Raw genomic sequence first — 13,193 nt, forward strand, 5'->3', positions numbered from 1 at the left:
GGAAGAGTATAGATATAAGGTTCAGGAAGCACAGAGAGTTCCAAACAAGATGAAGCCAAGGAGAACCATACCACAACATAAAACAATTAAAAAATATATCTACAAAATTAGTTAAAGGGACTCACAAAATAAAAAGATGTGAAATATGACAACATATACATAAAATGTGGTGGGGGGTAAAAATGAAATTCTTTTAGAATATGTTTGACTTTAAGTGGCCATCAATTTAATAGAGACTACTATATACTTAAGATGTTATATATAAACCTCCTGGTAGCCACAAACCCAAAGCCTATAATAGATACCCTAAAAATAAAGAGAAAGAAAGCCAAGTATAACACTAAAGAAACTCATCAATCACAGGGAAAGAGAGCAAGGGGAAAAGGGAACAGGGAACTAAAAAACAACAACAACAAAAAAAACGAGAACAATTAACAAAATGGCAGTAAGTATATACCTATCAATAATTCCTTTACATGTAAATGGTCTAAATAATGGCCTAAATTCTCCAGTCAAAAGATATAGGGTGACAGCAGGGATGAAAAAATAAGACCTACCTACCCACCCATATGCTGCATGCAAGAGATGTCGTTCAGAGACCAAAAGACACCTATAGACTGAAAGTGAAGGAATGGATAAAGATATTCCATGTGAATGAAAACAGGAAAAAAATAAAGAGCCAGGGTAGTAATACTTATACAAAATGAACTTTATTTTTTTCTTTTTACTTTTCTGACATTTAAAATTTTTAATTTCAATTAACATATAAAATGAACTTTAAAACAAAGATTGAGGGACGCCTGGGTGGCTCAGCGGTTGAGCATCTGCCTTGGGCTCAGGGTGTGAACCCGGAGTTCTGGGATCAGGTCCCACATCGGGCTTCCTGCGTGGAGCCTGCTTCTCCCTCTGCCTGTGTCTCTGCCTCTCTGTCTGTCTCTCATGAATAAACAAATAAAATATTTAAAATCAATCAAACAAACAAAGATTGAGGGATGCCTGGGTGGCTCAGCGCTTGAGCATCTGCCTTCAGCTCAGGGCATGATCTTGGGTCTGGGGATCAAGTTCCACATCGGGTTCCCTGTGAGGAGCCTGCTTCTCCTTCTGTCTATGTCTCTGCCTCTCTCTCTGTATCTCTCATGAATAAATAAATAAAACAAAGATTGAAGAGGCACCTGGATGTCTCAGTAAGTTAAACACTTAACTCTTGATTTTAGCTCAGTTCATGATTTCAGTATTATGAGATTGAGCCCTGCATTAGGTGCCCTACTCAGAGGTGAATCTGCTTGAGATTCTCTCTCCCCCTCTGCCTTACACCCCACCTCCCCACTCTCTCTCAAATAAATAAATCTTTTTTTTAATATTTTATTTATTTAGTTATTCATGAGAAACACAGTGAGAGAGAGAGGCAGAGACACAGGCAGAGGAAGAAGCAGGCTCCATGCAGGGAACCTGACATGGGACTTGATCCCGGGACCCCAGGATCACACCCTGGGCTGAAGGCAGGTGCTAAACTGCTGAGCCACCCAGTCGTCCCAATAAATAAATCTTTAAAAAAAAAAGATTCTCAAAAAATAAAGATTCTCTCTCTCCCCCCTCCCCCACCTTCTTTCTCTCAAAAAAAAAAAAAAAAAAGAAAGACTGCAGCAAGAGACAATAAGGGTATTCATAATGATCAATTCCAATAAGAGGATATAACAACTGTAAATATTTATGCACCCAACATTGGAACATCTAAACACATAAAGCAAATATATGTAATGGAAAAATTGACAGTAATACACTAATAAGTAGAGAACTTTAACACCCCACTTAGATCAATGAATAGATTATCCCAGCAGGAAATCAATAAGGAAACTGTGTCTTTGAATGACTAATAGATCAGATGGACTTAAAAAATATATACAGAATATTCCCTTCAAAAACAACAGCATACACAATCTTTTCAAATGCACATGGAAGATTCTCCATGACAAATCACATGTTAGGTGACAAAACAAGTCTTAATACATTTAAGGAGCTTTAAATCATATCAAGTATCTTTTCTGCCCACAATGGTATGAAACTAGAAATCAATCATAAGAGAAAAACTGGAAACAGCACAAACACATGAAGGCTAAACAACATGCTAAACAATCCATGAGTCAGAAGAAATAAAAGGAAATTTAAAAATACAGGAAGACAAATGAAAATGAAAACACAACAGTCCAAAATCTTTGGATGCAGTGAAAGCAGATCAAGAGGGAAATTTATAGTGATACAAGCCTACTTCAAGAGACAAGAAGATCTTAAACAATCTAACCTTATACATAAAAAAAAAAAAAATGGAAAAAGAAGACCAAACTCCAAAGTCACTAAAGGAAAGGAAGTAATAAAGATCAGAGCAGAATTAGGGACCCCTGGGCGGCTCTGTTGGTGAGGCATCTGACTCTTGATTTTGACTCAGATCATGATCTCAGGATAGTGAGATTGAGCCCTATGTTGGGCTTTACACTCAGCAGGGAGTCTGCTTAAGATTCTCTCCCTCTACCCTTCCCTCCTCAAATAAATAAAAGTAAATATAGTTTTTAAAATATCAGAATTAAATGAGAGACAAAAAAAAAAACCCAGTGAAACCAAGATCTAGCTCTTTGAAAAGAAACAAAATTAATAAACATTTAGCAAGATTCATCAAGAAAAAAAGATAGGACATGAATAAATAAAATCAGAAATGAGAAAGGAGACATAACAACCAGCACAATAGAAGTACAAAAGATTATAAGCAACTACAATGGAACATTATATGCCAATAAATTAAACAACCTAGGAGAAATGGATACACTCCTAGAAGCATACAACCTTCTAAAACTGAATCAGGAAGAGGTAGAAAATCTTAATAGACTGATTACTAGTAATGAAATTAAATTGGTAACAACTCCCAACAAACACAGCTCCAAGATCAGATGAATTCACAGGTGAATAGTATCAACCAATTAAAAAAGACTTAAGATCTATTCATTTCAAACTATTCCAAATAATATAAGAGGAAGGAAAGCTTCCAAATACCATTCTATGAGACCAGTATTACCCTGATACTAAAACCAAAGACACTACAAAACAAACAAACAAACAAACAAAACAAAAAACAAAAAACTACAGGCCAATATTCCTAATTAATATAGATGCAAAAATTCTCAACAAAATATTAGCAACCCACATTCAATAACATGTTAAAAGGGTCATATACCAAGATCAAATAAGATTTATTTTAGAGATGCAAGGATGGTTCAATATCTGCAAATCAATCAGTATAAAAAACACATTAACAAAATGAAAGATCACACAATAATCTCAGGTGCAGAAAAAGCCTTTGACAAAATTCAACATCCATTCATGATAGAAACTCTCAAAAAAGTGTTTTTATTTTAAAGTATATTGTTTCTCCTTTTTTTTTAAAGCTTTCATTTTTATGTAATCTCTATACCCAATGCTGGCCTCTAACTCATGATTCTGAGATCAAGAGTTACCTGCTTCACTGACTGAGCCAGCCAGGTGCCCCCAAATAGTGGGTTTAGAAGAACATATCTCATGCTTGCTTCGGCAGCACATATACCAAAAATTGGAATGATGGACACTTGAGTTCTTTCCATATATTGGCTATTGTAAATAATGCTGCAATAAACATAGGGGTACATATATCTTTTCAAATTAGGGTTTTCATTTTCTTTGGGTAAATAACCAGTAGTGGGAATACTGGAGCATATGATATTTCTATTTTTAATTTTTTTGAGAAATCACCATACTGTTTTCCACAGTGACTGCACCACTTTGCATTCCCACCAACAGTGCACAAGTGTTCCTTTTTCTCTGTATCCTCACTAACACTTTTTATCTCTTGTCTTTTTGATACTAGCCATTCTGACTCATGTGAGGTGATATCTCATTGTGGTTTTGATTTGCATTTCCCTGATGATTAGTGACGTTGAGCATTTTTTCATGTGTCTATTTGCCATCTGTATGTCTTCCTTGGAGAAAATTTCTATTCCGTTTCTCTGCTCATTTTTAATTAGATTATTTGTTTTTCTGATGTTGAGTTGTATAAGTTCTTTATGTATTTTAGATATTAATCCCTTATTGGATATATCATTTGCAAATATCTTCTCCCATTCAGTAGGTTGACTTTTTGTTTTGTTGATGGTTCTTTCCTTTGTGCAAAAAGCTTTTCATTTTGGTGTAGTCTCAATAGCTTATTTTTGTTTCCCTTGTCTAAGGTGAGGACATATCTAGAAAAATATTGCTAAGATTTATGTCAAAGACATTATTGTCTATATTTTCTTTTGGGAGTTTTATAGTTTTGGATCTCACATTTAGGTCTTTGACCCATTTTTAGTTTATTTGTATGTATAGTCTAAAAAGGTGATCCAATTTTATTCTTTTGCATGTAGCTGTTCAGTTTTCCCAGAATCATTTATTGAATAGACTGTCTTTTCTCCATTGTATGTAATTGGTGGTTGTCAGAGAGAAGGGGTGGGTGTTATTGAGCAAAACGTGTTTAAGGATAGTGGGAGGTACAGGCTTCCTTTCATGGAATGAATAAGTCACAGGGATGAAAGGTACTGCATAGAGAATATAGTTAATGGTATTATAATAGGGTCATAATGTAACATTTGGTAGTTATACTTGTAGTGAGAATAGCATAATATATAGAGTTGTTGGAATCACTATGTTGTACACTTGAAACGAATGTAACATTGTCAACTATACTTCAAAAAAAAGATGGCTTAGATGTATCCTGGTTGACACAAATACAATATGTTGAATTGAGTTCTTACATTTTCTAACACCTTTCATAATGAACATGTATTATTTTTGTAATAACAAAAAAATAGTCATATTGTGGATAATAGTTAAATGAGCAAAGGACTGAGAGAATTCACAAATGAAAAAATTAAAGAGCTAATAAACATATGAAAAATGTCTAGACTTTCTAGTCATCAAAGTACTGCAAACTGAGACAACACTGAAATACTTTATTTGTTGACAAAGATTTTTTTTAAATGCCACTGTTCAGTGTTACAGAGCATATCAAACTATCATTGCCATGTTGCTGGTGAGAATATATGCTTGTACAGACTTCTTGAAATCATTATTAGGAACATTACAATTTTTATACTTGTCCTAATACTTGCTCACCTAAGAATTTATCCCAAGGAAATAATTTAAAATACAGGTAAAGATAAAAATTTTGAAAACTGGAATCAATCTAAATATCTGTTGTTAGGAAAATGATTAATTACAGTGTAGCCATGTAGTGGACAGAACTATTAAAAATAAACATTTATTTCAAAGTACAATAACATGGGGAAATGTTCTTTATGTTTAGTGAAAAAAAGCATGTTGCAAAATTGCTTAATTTATTATGATCACAACGATGTAAAACATGTTTAATAAACACAAAAGAATTATGCAAAAGCCATCTGAGTCTGGACATTTCTGTACTTTTCTCATTTTATACAATAAGCTAAAAGCATCAAGCAATAAAAAGGTTAAAACTAAGAAAAAATACTATGGATTTGAACATTCCCCCACAAGCGTGCTCTCTGTTACTTCCTTCTGGTGGCTTTCTATAAAAAAAAATACATAGAAAAAATAAAAAATAAAAAAAGACATATATATGAAACAGGCGTAAATTCTTAGGGGTCAGGGGATAACAGTTTAGGAGTTTGGTAGAGTTGAGGGAATCTGCCCTACACTAGGGTGACTAATCATTCTCAGACTGAGGGCATCCCAGGATGCAGAACTTTCTACTTTAAATCCAGGACAGGAATTGGAAAGGGCAAGTGAGCAAGGCAACACTTTAGGATTCGTGGAACAAAGAAAATAGGTTTAAGAAGCCTTTCTGAGAAAGAAAAGCAAGTGGTAGTTCAGGGCTTTAACCAGGAAACACCCTGTGTTCTTTTACTGGGTTAACTTTTGGGGTTCTCTAAAGTTGAAGTGTTCAATATCATGGCTTAACAGTAGATCTGGAGGCTGCCTGTTAGCAAGGCAATCAAGTGCTTTTAATTCACGTGGTGTCATGTACAAAACAAGTTGCACAATGAAACTTACTTACTATCCTGTTATTCCAAATATCACTTAGTAGGATGGATTGCTTAGAAAGGACTATGATGACTACCCTGGCAGTCTCCTGTGTGTTGAACTTCTAAGAGTCTATTTGCCTTTAGGATAATATGCATGCTCAGATGTTCTTCTCTGAAGATTATACCCATTATTTTATGACACTTTTATCAGTCTTAATTATGGGATTGCAGATGTGCCCAGAGGTTCCCTTGACAGCAAATTGCACAAATCTAAATTGTGGTCATTTAGAACTCTTTCTACTTTAGTGGCTAGACTCCACCTCAGTAAGTGTCACAGTTGGTCCTCCCCAACCATTTTTTTTTTCATCAGTAGGACCTCAGTAGGATCCTGATCTCAGAGACATAAAGGACTAAGTAACTTTTTAGAGGTTCCTCACTTCCCAGTTGGCTCAAATTCCTTCTAAGAAACCAGGTATGGTCATCCTACATTTACTTGCTAGCTTGCTAAAAGGATTACGAAGAGTAGGTCTTTCAAAAATAGTGAGCAACATTTCAGATCAGTGTCTATGAATGCCCCTCGTTGCTTCTACTCACAACCCAGCCCTGAACCACAGGCTTTTTAAAAGACATTTTTGAGTTCTCAGAGTTTCCAAAACCCATTTAAAAGGCTTATAGAAGTTCTTTCCATCAAGCTAGGCATAAGGGTTTTTTCAGTCCAGCTTCCTCAACTAAACTTCTACATGTACCTGCCCTTCACTTAGGGGAAAAGGAGGAAGAGGGAGAAAGAAGATTTGATATTTATTGAACACCCTCCATGTGTCAGACGCTGAGCAAGATACTCTATGTACTTCTGTCATCAAATTCCTATAAGCACCCTTTATCCTCATTTTGTGGATGAGGAAACTGAGGTGTAAATCACTTAGATAACTTATTCAAGTTCTCAATTAATAAGGAATAGAGAGCTAAGAGTCTGTTTTATAGAAATGTGTGCTCTTTCCACCTTCCTCAAACAGCCAAATGGGTCTTCCTTTCTGCTTGCCTTCCTCCTCCTTCCGTCTTCTCTCTCTTCTTCATTCCACCAACATTTTAGAATTGTAATAAAGGCTATTAGAGAGATACGCAGAATGCTCTGAAAGCTTCTTAGGGGAAGCAGGCCTAATAAAGGAGATGAGGGAAGGTTCTAGGAAATGACATACTGAGGGATATGTAAGAAATAACCAGGCAAAGGGAGGAAGGTGGAGCAGTCACTCTGGGCAGAGTGAACAGCATGAAGTGAAGGTCCCACAGTGGGAAGGAGACCAGGTATCTGAGGAATATGAGATGAAGGGGAGACAGTAAGAGGGAAGAGTGACACTTGCCTAGTGAGAGAGATAGGGACAAGGAGAGCGAGTGTTTGCAGCTGGGGGAGAGGACTTTGGCCCTTCCCTGAATGCACCTCCACTCACCTGAAGCACTGAAGAAAAGTATTTTTAGTCTTTACAGAGAAAATACTTTTTATCTTTACAGTAGTATTTTTAAAAATTAAAGCCTTATTGGCACGCTGGAGGTGATCATTCTTTGTACGGGGCTGCTCTGTACCTAGCTTCCCTCTTGGTCTCCAGGTACTAAATACCAGGAGCACCTTCCGAGTCAGGCAGCACTGTGGTAACCAGAAACACCCTACAGTTTCTGAACCCCTCTGCAATGGTCCTGCCTCCTGCTGAGAACCATTGCTCTCCTTGGGGCTGCAGTTGCGTCATTGCCACCAAGGTCATGACCATGTTTTATCCCTTCATCTACCAATAGCCAAACTCCTCTTTTCGTGGATGTCCTTCCCTACATACACCCTAATGATGGAGTTTGTTCTATGACATACTGGGAGCATTTCTAATTCCATGAAATAACTGTTGAGTCTCTGCTATATGCCAAGGTCAGGAGTACAGGTAGGCCAGTGACAGAAACAGAAGTGAAACGATTAGTTATAATATGGTGGGGAAAGTGTAGCCGAGAATGGTTATCTAGGAACTGGAGGTGGCGGAGGAGGAGGTGATGGCTTCCCCTGGCCAAGGAAGCTGAGAGGAGGGCAGTACATTTTATGGAGACATAAAACACCAGGTGAGCTTGGACAACTATAAATAGTTTGGCATTGTTGAAGCATGAATTTCAAGTCCAGGTGTAGTAGGAAGACAGGTTGGAGAGGCAAGAGGCCCACACAGTTCACAAAGGGCTTCATATGCCAAGCTAAGATAAGCTTAGATAATATGCAAAATAAACTCCCAAATGTATTATACTTGCAAATCTTCAATCATCCTGAAATGATAACATCTGGATGAGGTGTGTAAGAATTTTCTGCAGAGCTATATAGATCAGGTTATTTTGCAGGGTGACACAAGTTTTTCTTTAGCTCTTTCACCTCATTATGAAGTCCTTGTGAGCCTTGGAGGTTTTGAAGTTTCTTTTCATGTATTTTTTAACAGCTTTATTGAGCTGCAATTGACATATAATAAATAGCACATAAAGTACACAATTTTTCAAGTTTGACATTTGTATGACATATTTATACATCTGTGAAACCAACACCACAATCAATATATCCATCAATCCAAAGGAGGTGGATGGGGGATGCGGTAGCTAGGTGATGGGGATTAAGGAGGGCACTTGTGATGAGCACTGGGTGTTGCATGTAAGTGATGAATCACTGACTTTTTTTAAAGATTTTATTTATTTATTCATGAGAGACACAGAGAAATGCAGACACATAGGTAGAGGGAGAGGCGGCTCCCTCTGGGGAGCTTGATGCAAGACTCGATCTCAGGACCCCGGGATCACCACTTGAGCCAAAGGCAGATGTTCAACTCCTGAGCCACCCAGGTTTCCCTGAATCACTGGCTTCTACTCCTGAAACCAATATTGCACTATGTATTAACCTGATAGGAACAGATACTACACTTGATCTTAGCCAAAAGACCAAGAAGCAATTACACTGTGCATTAACCAACTAGAATTTAAATAAAACTGAAAAAGTTGCTGAGTGAAGTAAGTCAATCGGAGAAAGACAAACATTATATGTTCTCATTCATTTGGGGAATATAAATAATAGTGAAAGGGAATATAAGGGAAGGGAGAAGAAATGTGTGGGAAATATCAGAAAGGGAGACAGAACGTAAAGACTGCTAACTCTGGGAAACGAACTAGGGGTGGTAGAAGGGGAGGAGGGCGGGGGGTGGGAGTGAATGGGTGAAGGGCACTGGGGGTTATTCTGTAAATTGAACACCAATAAAAAATAAATAAATAAAAATTAAAACAAAACAAAACAAAACAAAAAAAACTGAAAAAGTAAATTAAAAAACTATATATATTCATCAATACTAAAAATGTTCTTATGTCCCTTGGTAATCCTTCTCCGGGCCTGCATCCCAACCCCAGACAACCAGTGATTTGCTTTCTGTCACTGTATACTACTTTGCATTTTTTGAATTTTATATAAACATGTACTCTCTTTTGGCTTATTTCAAATGGCATAATTATTTTGAGATGCATCCAGGTGGTTGCATGCATAAATAGCTATAATTTATGGTTTTTTATTTTTAAAATTATTAATTAATTAATTTATTTATTTAGGTGGGCAGCAAAGCAAAGTTTATTGAGCGATTGTACAAAGCTCCCGTAGAGGGAGGGGACCCAAGAGGGTTGCCCAATTTTTTATTTTTTATTTTATTTTTAAAGATTTTATTTATTTATTCATGAGAGACACACAGAGAGAGAGGCAGAGACACAGGCAGAAGGAGAAGCAGGCTCCATGCAGGGAGCCCAATGCTGAACTTGATCCCAGGACCCTGGGATCATGCCCTGAGCCAAAGGCAGACGCTCAACCACTGAGCCACCCAGGTGCCCCAATTTTTTTTTATTTTTTAAAATACATTTTATTTGTTTACTTATCTGAGAGAGAAAGAGAGAGTGCACACTCATGAGTAAGAGGGGAGGGGGAAGGGCAGAAGGAAGAGAGGGAGAAAGACAAGCAGATTCTGCACTGAGCATGAGCACACAGGGTTTGATCTCATAACCCTGAGACCAGGACTCTGAATCCAAGAGTCAGTCACCTAACCAACTGAACCACCCAGGTGTGCCAATCATTTACTGTTTTTTTTTTTTTAACTTTATACTTTTGAGATATGTCCTCCTAAAGTATTTACTGTATCTCAAAAAGTTTGCTCCATGAGATGACAAAGCTCTATTTTAGGAGTGGCTTTGTGGGTAACAGGTACAAGAGAAGAAATGATGAGGCATAGATCCTGGTTTTCTAAGAACTCTCCAAAATATAAAATATAGTACTGTGATAAGCAAAATAATGGCCCCCAAAGATGCCTACATCTTAATCCGTGGAACCTTTGAATATGTCACTTTACAGGTCAAAAGAGGTTTTGCAGATGTGGTCCAGTTAGGGACTTTGAGGGGACGAGAGCATCTTGGATTATCTAGGTGGACCCATTTTTGTAATCACAGGGGTCCTGTGAAGTTAAAGGGAGGTATGAGGGTCAGAGTCAAAATGAGATTTGAAGATGCTATGATGTTGGCTTTGAAGATGAAGAAAGTGGCCACCACTCAAGGAATGCAAATCACCTTTAGAAGCTGGAAAAAGCAAGGGAATGGATTCTCCACTAGAGCCTTCAGAAGGAATGCAGGCTGCTGACACCTTGATTTTAGCCCACTGAGACTCATTTTTGTACTTCTGACCTCCAGAACTGAAAGATAATGAATTTGTGTTGTTTTAAGCCACTAGGTTTGGGATAATTAGCTACAGCAGGAATAGAAATTAGTTACCAATCCTGTTTTTTTTAAAAAAAAAAAAGCTCTGGTGAATCTGACCACTATTTCTTTTTCCACTTTGTGACATGTGGTCTAATAGGAGCAGAAACAAATTGTCTTTAGAATCAGTCTGAGCTGTCCTAGCTGCATTTCTGAGCTCATTTCCTTAGCCCATAGCAGGGATGATAGAGTATTTATCTCAGGGGCCATGGAGAGAATTGATGAGATGAAATACACAGAGGGCCCAGCACATAGTGAGTCCTCCATAAACCTTTGCTTTCTTCACTTTCCACCTAATACTGGAATCCAAGGGACTAAATCTTTGCTGCTAGTGACCCTCTGTGTAATTCTGGCTAATTTGCTTTCTCTCCTTCAATCTGTTGAGGTTAAGGGGAAATACTTATTAACCCTCTGAGACTGTTTAATTAGAGTTTGTAATGTGGCTGGATACTCTTGGTTGGAAAGTGTTACTTAGAAGCAAAGCACGGCTATCTTTTGAGCAGGTAATTATTTCCTGGCCTAAATTGTTTAGCACTGTACTGAGTTTCCATTTCTGAGATGACGGTATTGCTTGAGTGGGTGAAGAAATACCTCCTCTGGGTATTGTGTGCCTTAATTAATGTTTATTAAGCCTACACAAGCCCAACATAATAGGCTGAATGCTGAACCTTATTTTCCTTTTGTATGGTTGTCGCTTCTAGGATCTTAATATAGCAAGTAAAATTGATAAAAATTGGCATTTTAGCATTGGATTAGGTAATATTTACTTCATAGTCATGTTGGGAAGAGTCTAACTGATTACTAAAGTGCCTTGAGCTTTTTATAAGAAAGGGGCTAATGAAGTAGTGCTATTATTTTTCTATAAGGACATAATTTATATTCTGGCCCCTCTTATCTCTAAGAGTTGCCAAACTTAAGCTAGAAAGTTTAGGGAAAGGAAAAGGTTTTGTTTTGTTTTGTTTTTAGATTATAGGGATGCCTGGGTGGCTCAGTGATTGAGCGTCTGCCTTTGGCTCAGGTCATGATCTCAGGGTCCTGGGATCAAGTTCCATATTGGACTCCCTGCAGGGAGCCTGTTTCTTCTTCTGCCTGTGTGTCTCTGCCTCTCTCTGTGTGTCTCTCATAAATAAATAAATAAATAAATAAATAAATAAATAAATAAATAAATAAATAAAATCTTTCAAAAATTACACTTCTTTAAATCAATGTTCTTTAAAATTTGTGATTAGAATTGTTTGTAGAAAATCAGTTGGCAAGAGTTTTCGAACTGTTTCCAAAGCACAGCAAAGGTCTATGGTTCATAGCACAAATTAGACAATCCAAGATAACTACATGGTTATGTCAATGGGAAAATTGGATAAAGAGACAGCACTGACTCCCAAAAGGCAGGTATACCAAACAAAGGCTGCTGATAAAACACAGGGAGGAAGCTTCTCCAAATACTAGTTCACTCACAGTTTCAAAAGCCTTTTGCTCAGATTTTTCAAATAGTTTCAGGATAGATAATTTGTAACAGGTGGTCATCAGATTCATGCACATTTACCAAGGGTCTGGGTCTGTATCTCCAAGATGGGCTGTAAATAATATACCCAGATGGCTCTCGAGGGAGCACTGGGTTGATTTGTTGCTCCAACAGAGTGTCTCCCTTCTGCCATTCAATGACAGGAGGAAACCAGACGGCCATACTGCAAGGTATATGGTTGCAGCTATATAGACCCTATTTGTGTGCACCCACATTTCTGAGATAAAGTTAGCTGATAGCATTACCAGCACGTAATCAAATGCAGTCATTGCAGAGGGAGCCTGTATCATATTGCCTTTGAAAATACTTGAATCTAAAACACCATACACTGGAGACAAAATCCATGAATACCTGGCCTTTGGGCATAGCCTACGACATATTATTCTAAACCATCTCCTATTTGCCTTCATGGGTAAATAGAAATCTTGAGCTAGAAACAGAGAGAGAGAATTTGAAAATTCAAAGAGTCAAACTAAGTATTTTTGCATGCACCTAAAAGACCACACACACACACACACACACACACACACACATGGACAAGTTTAGATCACATCAGAAGTTCCTTAGGTAGTTTTCAAAGTTAATTTCTTGCAATTGAAGGAACATGGAAGGAGCAGGCCACCATGGTTTGGATGCTCGGTTTTTGTTCTATTACTTAATTGCAGCCAAATTCCTACTATTGAAAACAAGGAAGATGATTTAGAATTAAAGGATTTCTCATCTGTGCTGAAAGGTTCATGGCTTCACTCCATGAGGTGCAGAGATCCCAGGATGGAGGGGAGTCTCTATTGCTACCACTGTCATTTTACCTCTTTGTGTTGACGGTGGTG

The 13,193-nt window shown here is 37.5% G+C and overlaps 1 protein-coding gene and 1 pseudogene across 1 annotated transcript in view; one reads left to right on the forward strand and one right to left on the reverse strand.

The window, feature by feature from the left end:
- The window catches only part of AKNAD1 (AKNA domain containing 1), a 61,612-nt gene that overhangs the window by 7,834 nt on the left and 40,585 nt on the right, over positions 1 to 13,193 (forward strand). The gene's annotated exons all lie outside the window — the stretch shown is intronic.
- LOC119872426 lies at positions 8,863 to 9,014 on the reverse strand (annotated as a pseudogene).

Source organism: Canis lupus, chromosome 6 (assembly GCF_011100685.1).
Source record: "Canis lupus familiaris isolate Mischka breed German Shepherd chromosome 6, alternate assembly UU_Cfam_GSD_1.0, whole genome shotgun sequence".
NCBI lineage: Eukaryota > Metazoa > Chordata > Mammalia > Carnivora > Canidae > Canis > Canis lupus.